Genomic DNA, 8,387 nt, shown 5'->3' on the forward strand with positions numbered 1-8,387 from the left:
TGAAAAAGGTAAAATAAATCGATTAATGCTAATTGTTACGTAGGATGTATGATGAATTAATTATTTGAGTGTGATCATGCAGATGATTCATACTGCACGTGGTCGGATCATCCGGAAGGGTCTGCTGGTTCACACCCCGTATACGAATCCACTCAAAAGGAGGGCGAAACGGTAACCTAGGACCATTCCATCCTCTACCTCAAAGCGTGAGGAATCTTTCCTCACGTGGTACACCAGTGTTACGGCTTCCGATGCACATGATGTCTACTTCATCGGGTCGAAGTCGAAGGAAAGTTTTTGGCGGCATGTGGTAGAGTTATGCCAGTGGCTGACCGACGATGTAAGTTGTCTATACTATAAAATTCAGGAAAAATTTGATATTTTTACTAATAACTAACACATGTGAACTTATTTATACCATTTTAGCATGTGGATTCTTTCTTGGCTATATTACGTCGACAATAGGAGGAGCACCGTGCCACTGTTTCCTAGCGTTGGACGACTGCCCACACATTCTTCGGAGGCCATATTGAGATGGCTTGGAAGAGTTGGCAGACCACACCGATTGGCGAGTTTGAGTTTTCGGGGCTTTTCACGAGGATGGTTGACAGAGCGTACACCCCGAGATTATTGTACAAACCATGGGGGATGGTCGATCAGGTATAGTATATATATGTTTTTATTACATTGAATTGGTGGGTGACAACGATAATTAACTTAAATTTGTCACTGTTTATAGGTTTACATCCTTATAAACTTCGATAATGCACGTTGGGTCGCCGGAGTTATAGATTTTCGTGAGTGGTCGATTACGATATACTATTTAAAGGTATCATATTCGGGGAATATAGGGACTCTTGAGCAGCGCATGCGACCGTATTTGACATTCATTCCCGTGTTATTAGATGCGACGAGTTTTCGGATAGTTTTTGGGATGACTCCACGACGTGATTCCCTCACTTTGCATCGAGCGACGAATGTCCCTCAACAGGGAGTGGGCTCCGATGACTGTGGCGTGTTTATGTTATGATTTTTTGAGTGTTTGGTGTTGTCATAGAGCTATAATTTTCCCCGAGAGTTGTCTACCTCTATGCGTCGACGTTTAGCGGCACAGTTGTATTTTCACTGTATCGAGTAGCTCACAGATGTATATTTAGTTGACTAATTGTTTATTTATCGTTCTTGTTATGTTTAGATGTATATATTTATTGTATGTGCATATGTGTATGATATACTTTATCTGTGGTTATATATGGATATGTATCGTATTTTATATCATTTTTTAAATAATCTTGTCACGGAAATACAATGAAAACGTAGAATTACTCAAACAATTACACATTTGAAACAATTAGATGAAATAAAGAAATACTGAAACAATTAGATGAAATAAAAAAATACTGAAACAACTCAGTGTTTACACTAAAGTTATTACATCACATGACAATACAATTATACATTTGAAATAATTAGATGAAAATACATCGGTTACATAAAACTGAAGTACAACAATGAAGAATGATATAAGAAACAAAACTGAGAATAAGCATGTCAAGATCTCATTTCTTTGCCCTTTTTAGATAAACGTTATGGGGCGGAGCTCGGGATCTGTGCTGGGGATTTACATTAGGTTCGTGTGTGCCCTGGTTCATGGCAACGACTGTAAATCTTCGGCGTAACATTTTCTCCTTGCGATGGACGTCGATTTCTGTTGGATAGACGACCTGGACGACGACTATCGAGGACAGGGGGCAATATAACTCTTTCTTGTGGCGAGGGCAACCAATCACATTGATTTCCAAGAGGATTGATCGGTTCCTGATATATTGCACGGTAGACCTCGGTGCAGAAGAATGGATGAACCCATGAATTAACATTCATGAGCCTCATATATCGTGCAACAACAATGGCATACTTGCATAGAATACGTGAAAGCTGAAACTTTCTACATGTGCATGACATTTCACCAAAATCCACAATACCCATGAATCCACTAAATCCGACAACCTGATACCGAGTATGTGTAATCGGTCGAACCTCCAGACTTGCAGACTTTGATAGACGATTGCTGATCTTCTCCTCTGCCCAAGGGGTGACAAAGTTAGGACATTCGTCTGTAATTTGAAAAAATATTAACAACACATTTGGTAATATCCAAAACTAAGGGAAAAAAGAACACGAGAAAAAAAACATTTAATTAATAACGATTAGATACTTACTTGCATGATTTCTTCTCTCGTAAAACCATCGTTGCATGGTACCACGAATGAACTCTAGGAGCATTGTGATGGGTAAGCCTCGTGCATGTCTGACAAGGGCATTAAATGACTCAGCAATATTAGTGGTCATGATGTTGTAACGATAGCCCAGAAAGTACGTTCTACTCCAACGCTCAAATCCGATATCACGTAGGTAGGCTCCAGCTTGAGGGTTCATTGAGTCAAGAGATTGCATCATCGCCCCAAATTCTGTTTCGGTGTATGATTTTGTTGCTTTCCAATATACCCCCGCAACCTGTTAGATGTCAAAAATTATTATATATGATTATAATTAAAACGTATGAAAAAGATCAACTGTTAGAATTTTAATTACTTGTTTAAAACACTATACCTTTGAGTCTCGTTTATACTTTGCTCGCATGTTACACAGAAGATGATGACAACAATATCCATGGTGGACATCTGGAAAGACTTCAGCCATTACCAAGTATATAGCATGATGTCGATTTGAGATTATTGCCAAATTAGATAGGTCATGGATACATTCTTTAATCCTCTGGAGAAACCAAGACCACGTGTCATGATCTTCTTTTTTACCGACACTGAAACCAATGGGATATATCTGGTTATTACCATCAAGAGCCACCGCAATGAATAAATGCCCCAAATATTGACCTTTAAGGAATGCAGCGTCAATGCAAATAACCGGGCAGAGATAATCTCTGAATGCACTAATGGAACATCCTAATGTCATGAAAAAATTCTTAAATTGATGGTCATCATCCGTTTCAATAGCAGTAACAGTGCCCGGATTAGTACTCTGTAGATTATAGCAATAATCTGATAAAGTATAAATGATTCCTCTGGTGAACCCCTCAATGAATTTATAGCTCAATTTCTTGCCCGCCAAGCCTGTGAGTATGAAATATCAATTTTACATCGGTCGGCGATGTCTACAATTATTTCCTTAGGCCGATAAATTCGATCAACCATCACAAACTTTGATCTCATTAATTGACCTAAAGCTCGGGCCCCAGCTTGTTTGTGATGTGGCATGATTTGATCAATTGAACATGTGTGGGTAGGATTCATAGAGTTGATCCCCCACACTTCACCGACTGTAGACTTGGTTGAATGTATATACCACTCACAATTTTTAGCCTTGCACTTTATTTCCCACCGTTTCTTGTCAAACTTTTTTACACCAAATTGAAAAACTTTAAGAAAGGAGAATTGCGTCATGGTGTCTTTCAATTGGACTTTATTATGAAAAATATCACCAATCTTTACACCATTCTCCTCTCAAATCGATCTGGAACCACCTGATGATGCTGATGGTTGTGGAGAAAAATCAGGAAGCCACCTAAATGGATCAGTGGGGACATTGTCAAAAAATGGCCCAGAATAATTTCCACCATCTGAATTAGGATCTTCAAGCTACAAACTATCCATACCCTCAGTAACTGATGCCATATACTCAGGCTCTACATCTTCTGAAGGAATATCGGGCATATCATTTCCATCAAAGTCACCCCAATCGGGAACTATATCTTTTTCTCTATGAGCCCATGAGTTTGCAATGTACAACGGGTCATTACTGAAATCAATCAACTTTTCCAAATCGTATTCTTTTTTTACCCCACTACTTTCTTCTTCATCTTCATCTTCATCATCTTCATCTTCATCTTCTTCCTTCTGCCCTTCAATTAGGGTACATGTAACAAAAACGGGAATACATTCCTTGAAGTATTAGGACATATCAATAAGACCCTGGACATCTTTATCATTTTGGATATCTATGGGATAGTCGAGCTGAATTTTTCTTGGCTTCATTGATAGTTGAAGGTAGTTTGTCATTGGATCAATACTGCAAGACTCCTTCAAAAGCTCAATAAATCCCTCGAATGTTGTTCCATAAGAGATTTTAATCAATTGTTTGGCTCCTCCAACATATTTCATTGTGTTGTTGCCACCTTGAATCCATTGTCCCTGGTAACGAACCAATGCATAACCATCCATTTTAATTATCAATTCTACAATGACAAGTTTTTGAAGATAATTATTCATTTATAATAAAAAAAATCTATAATTATCTCCCTATAATTATAGATAAAAAAACAACTCCTCATATTTTTCTAATAATTTATTTATCTCCCTATAATTATTTAACAATTTATGTAACACTTTCGTATGTTATCTTATATCAAAATGCATCCATATGTTTTTAACGTTCCATTTAAAACATTTTTATAATATCTATACTTTGAAATAGATATTCAAATTTTATACTTTGAAATAATTTAAAATGCCAATAATCAAAAATTTCTTCAGAAATCTGGAAAATATAAGTCGATATATCCTAAAACAGTGAAATTCAAAAAAACGAAACTGAAATTTGAATTCTAAAAGTTGAAATACCCTAAAATGACAAGAATCGAAAAATTCTTCAGAAATCTGAAAAATACAAGTCAATATATCCAAAAACGGTAAAATTTGAAAAAATGAAACTGAAATTCGAATTCTCAAAGTTGAAATACCCTATAATGACAAGAATAAAAAATTTCTTCGGAAATCTGAAAAATACTAGTCGATATATCCTAAAACGTTGAAATTCGAAAAAACGGAACTGAAATTCGAATTCTAAAAGTTGAAAACCCTAGAATGGCTAGAATCAAAAAATTATTCGAAAATGTGGAAAATACGAATCGATATATAGTAAAACGGTGAAATTCGAAAAAACGAAACTGAAATTCGAATTCTAAAAGTTGAAATACCCTATAATGGCAACAATCGAAAAATTCTTCAGAAATCTGGATAATACGAGTCGATATATCCTAAAACGATGAAACTCGAAAAAACATAAAATTTCAATTATAATGCGCCTACAATGTTTAATATCAAAACGCCCCCCTAATTTTAATAACATTTCATTTGACCCTCAATTATCTCTTTCTTTATTTAACACCCTTGTATGTTGTCTTGTATCAAAGCAATACCTATCTATTTTTAACATGTTATATAAATCCTTTATATATTGTAAATTATCCAAAAACCCCCCATATTTATCTAGGATTACATTAACCCCCATATTTGTCAAACATTACATTTAACTCCTATATTACAACATAAAAACTAACTTAACAAATAAAATTAAGTTTAAGGCTTAGATTGGTATAAATACCTTTTTTCGATAAATAGTCTTTTTCAAGTCGAATTCAGAAATACGAACTTCTTCGATCCGAACGAATCCCCACTAATTGATCTTGAATAAAAATGAAAGCGAGAGAGTGAGTGTTTGAGTGATATGAGAAGTGTGTGTAATAAAAGTGAGTGAAGAGAGTTTATATAGATGAGGAGACGGGTAATTTTGACATTTTAGAAAAAGTTATGAAATAATAAAGAAATATCAAAATGTCTTTACACTGTAAAATATCCAAAAACCCCCCATATTTACCCTAACTTACATTTAACCCCCCATACTTGTCAAACATTACATTTAACCCTCATATTATGACATAAAAACTACACTTAACAAATAAAATTAAGTTTTAGGCTAAGATTGACATAAATACCTTTTTTTGATGAATAGTATTTTTTCAAGTCGAATTTAGAACTACGAACTTCTTCCATCTGAACGAATCCCTACTAATTGATCTTGAATAAAAATGAAAGTGAGAGTGAGTGCTTGAGTGATATGAGAAGTGTGTGTAATAAAAGTGAGTGAGGAGGGTTTATATAGATGAGAGGAAGGGTAATTTTGACATTTTAGAAAAAGTTTGAAATAAATAAATAAATATCAAAATGCCTTTACAATATAAAATATCCAAAAACCCCCCATATTTATCTAAAATTACATTTAACCCCCTATAGTGAGTGAGGAGAGTTATATAAATGAGGGGAAAGGTAATTTTGACATTTTAGAAAAAGTTTGAAATAAATAAATAAATATCAAAATGCCTTTATAATGTAAAATATCTAAAAACCCCCCATATTTATCTAAAATTATATTTAACCCCCATAGTGAGTGAGAAGAGTTATATAAATGAGGGAAATGGTAATTTTGGTATTCTAAAAAAAGTCATGGGCATTTTTGTTTAGGAATAGTGAATTTGGGCATTTTGGCTTGGAAATAGTGATTTTGGGCATTTTTGCTTAATGGGAGGGTATTTTGGCCATTTTTTAAAATTTCCCATAAAATAAAGAGGCTTGGCGTGAACTACACAGGGAATACATGGTTTAATGCCAAGGATTGGCATTTGACGCCGACCCCTTGACTTTTTGTCAATTTGTTTTTTATCTGGGTTTTATTTAAAACTAAATTTTTGTATTTTTTAATTATTAATACAACATTATAACAATATTAAACAATATAACAATATGAAATCACAATATTAAATAATCTAATAATATGAAATCACAAAAAAATTATATTTCACATGAAGTTATAAATATGAATCTACCTTACATTATTTGATTTTTAATTGTTAAATAAGAAACACATAACATTAAGATTTGAATCAAGACTGACCTGAACGTGGATAATTTGTTATGAAATCTTTGCAACAAATGTAAATTCTCTAAAGAAATTTGAAAATTTTCATCTCTTTCTCCCTTGTGTCCAATTTGAATATTTTATAATAATTTTCTTCCATGAGTTTTATTGTATAATCACATATATCTTCTTTGTTGAAGAATTTTTTTTTTTTATATTGTAGAGATTCTTTTCTTTATTAAAAGGCTAAGGAAAGAGAGTAGATTACTGTAATGGTATTCATTCTTTCTACATAGGTTTCATCAATAGGGGTATTTTAGAAAAATAAATTATTATTATTGTATGTTTATTTAAGGTTTGAGATAAGTGACCTATATATACACAATTTAAAAAAGGATAAAAAATTTAATTTCCCATCAAATAAATAGTGAATCACATTGTCTTACCTACGGTTTGACCTTAAAACACTTTTTCATCCTTTAAACGTATAAATCATATTTTTCACCTAAAGCTTAACATCACTAACTGAAAGTGATCCTAGCACAGGGGTAAAAAATTAAATACACAAGTATAGAAAATTAAATTACTCTATTCCCCTGTTATAAGCTCTCTACTTTCTTCTCCTATGCCATTTCTCTTTCGCCTTTGACACCTTTTTCTTTTTTTCTTGCAAATTTGATTATTCTTTGCTTTGACCACCGCAATTTTTCACGTTTGTTGCCTTGGAAGACGTAACCGCCTTTGCTTCTCTTTCGCCCTCTTGGCAGTCGCTATCAGCTTCTTCTCGCTCATGTTTGAGACTATATGCAATCACCACCAATCGGGAAAAAAAGTAAAAAAAATTGCTTCTATTAAAGAGAATGGATTTTAGTGCTATTTGAGAGCAGAAGCAAAATTAGATTAGGAGGATTCGATTAAAGAGGGTATGTGTAGGAAGGGGTGATGAGCTGTTGTGTTTCATGGACGTGGATTGTAGGTGATTTGGTTTGGTGACAATGATGGCAGGTGAGAAGTAATGCTTTAGGGTTTTAGATTATAGAGGATTCTGTTTTGGGTTGTTGTATGCTTTGCTAATGGCTTTAACCCAAATGGGCAAAGCCAACAGGTATGACTCACCACCATTAGCTCTGCCAAGATGAAAGCAATGATGATGTTGTTGGTGGTGGTGAATAGAGAGAGATATTGTGGAGAGTTGCAAAATGTAAAGAGATATAGTGATAGTTAGCTAATAAACCACGTGTCTAATATAGAGATTCAAGATAGTGGAGTGATGAGATAATTTTGATTTACTGTTACAAAATCACTGTCTAATCATTGTAATACAGATTTTGTTGTGATTTTAACGGTTGATTAATGAAAGAAAATTGATACACTCACTTTTTTATATTTAATTCAAGGTGTGAAAATGTTTTTTGGACCAAGCACTTGGTGGGACAAGGTGATTCAGTCTTTTAAAAAAGATAAATGGCGGACAATTATTTGTATTCAAGGGATGGATCACCGGTGGCAACCTTGGAGTTGAGGAAAATACCACACTTCATAGTCAACATGGAATCTCAACCATATGTAGAGAGAGAACATAAATTTACTTACACTGCGAGTGGGGAAAAATTTTCATTAACGAACCAAAACGAAAAATCTTTTGCAAATGGCGGTCATTGTTAGTTGATAAACCA

The sequence above is a fragment of the Mangifera indica genome, chromosome 19 (genome assembly GCF_011075055.1).
Source record: "Mangifera indica cultivar Alphonso chromosome 19, CATAS_Mindica_2.1, whole genome shotgun sequence".
In the NCBI taxonomy this organism is placed as follows: domain Eukaryota; kingdom Viridiplantae; phylum Streptophyta; class Magnoliopsida; order Sapindales; family Anacardiaceae; genus Mangifera; species Mangifera indica.